Here is a 1947-nt window from a genome sequence, read left to right on the forward strand (position 1 = left end):
GTTTTGCCTGCATGTGCACTACATGTATGTGTATGTATGTGCACTATGTGTATATATGTGTGTACTACATGTATATATGTGTACATTAAGTGTACATGTATGCATGTATGTATGTAATACATGTATGTATGTGCACTATATGTATGTGTGTATGTGTATTACATATTCTTGGTGTCTGCATAATTCAGAGATGGGGTTCAATCCTCTGGAACTGGGATTACAGATGGCTGGAGCCACCATGTGAGTACTGGGAACCAAACCCAGGTCCCCTGCAAGAGCAGCAAGTGTTCTTAAGAGCTAAGGTGTCTCTCTAGCTCTCTAACTCATTCTTAAAAGCCTTAATATTCACACATTAGTTTTGAGACAGGGTTTCTCTGTGCAGTTCTGTCTGTCCTGGAACTAGCCCTGTCAACCAGGCTGACGTCAAACTCAGAGCTCCTCCTGCCTCTGCCTCCCGAATGCTGGAACTAAAGGCATCTGCCACAGCTACCTGGCTTAATATTTCAACCTAGTACTGGCAAAAGATCCATCCACTTGGGAATTAAACTGAGATGTTATAATGGATCTCCTTTAATGGATAGAACAGGTCAGAAAAGATTCTAGGAAAGAACATGGCCGACCTTTGATGACGTCATGTAGGTATCTCGGCCTACTCGGCTGAGGGGAATTTAAAGAGCATGATTCAGTAAGCGAAATTTGACAAGTGTTGCCATGTGGGAACCGTGCAAACCACACACTAGGAATCTTAATTATGAACCTGTTCAAAAGAGAGAGCACCACAGCAAGAATGGAGCTTCAGTGAGCTCGGAGAGCAAGAGCTATGACATAGTTGGTTTGTTGCAAGCTTTGGATTTTGTATGCCAGCTGGAAACAGAATACTTCATTTTTATTCTAAAATTTTGCATTGCCACAAAGTGCAAGGGGTGACAAAATTTGAAGAGTATTTATTTATTTATTTATTTATTTATTTATTTATTTATTCATGCTGCAGCTGTGGCTCTTTGGCTGAAGAGCACTTAGTAAAATGGGTAGTTTCTTAGGACACTGTGTTTTGATGAGGAAGCTGTAGCGCTAGCTCATACCACTGCCCCCCAACAATGCAGATGTGATTGCTGACCAGTTCTTTGGACCTTAGCATAAATATCAAGTTTTATGTTACACAGACTTTACCCAAGTGCAAAAAATGGACACTTCAGTCTAGGCCACTGGAAAAAGGACCAAAAAAAAAAAAAATCCCTAATAGAGTGTGTGTATGCACATACATATATAACCAAAGAAAGCAGGAAGGTAAATTATATTTGCTTTTTTTAAAAAAAAGCCAAGCCAAAACAAACAAAAATCAAAGCTCTGGGATGGGGAGATGACCCAGTGGTTCAAGAACACTGGATGTTTTTCCAGAAAACCTAGTTTCAGACCCCAGCACCTATGTGGTAGCTCATAACCTATTACTCCAGTCAGAGGGGACCTGATGCCCTCTTCTGGCCTCTGCATGTTCCTGCACTCACACGGTGCATAAGCTCACATGGGCACACACACATGAAATGATAAATACAAAAAGGAAGAAGACAGGCTTACTACTGACACAAGACGCCTATTACCTAGGGTTGCTATTCTCAGTGACTCTCACTGGGGAGTAGGTGAGAAGGGGACTTCTACACACCAGCCATCCACTTGCTGTGGCCCAGATAACACTTGTTACTTTCTAGAGGGACAGGGTTGTAGCATGCGTCCGGGGTTGCACAGCTAGCAAATAGCCTAAGATTGGGGTGTTGGTCTTCCTGGATCTATTTCCAGAGTTTGAATGCCTAATCACTAGGGCATATCACATGCTTCAGGAAGGGCTCTCTTCCATGCTGAATTTACAAGAAATTAATTGTCTCTTCCTCCAGCTTTTAAAAAACAAACAAGCCAGGAGTAGTGGCAAATGCCTTTAATAATAGCACTATG

The sequence above is a fragment of the Micromys minutus genome, assembly GCF_963924665.1.
Source record: "Micromys minutus genome assembly, chromosome: 21".
NCBI classification, from domain to species: Eukaryota; Metazoa; Chordata; class Mammalia; order Rodentia; family Muridae; genus Micromys; species Micromys minutus.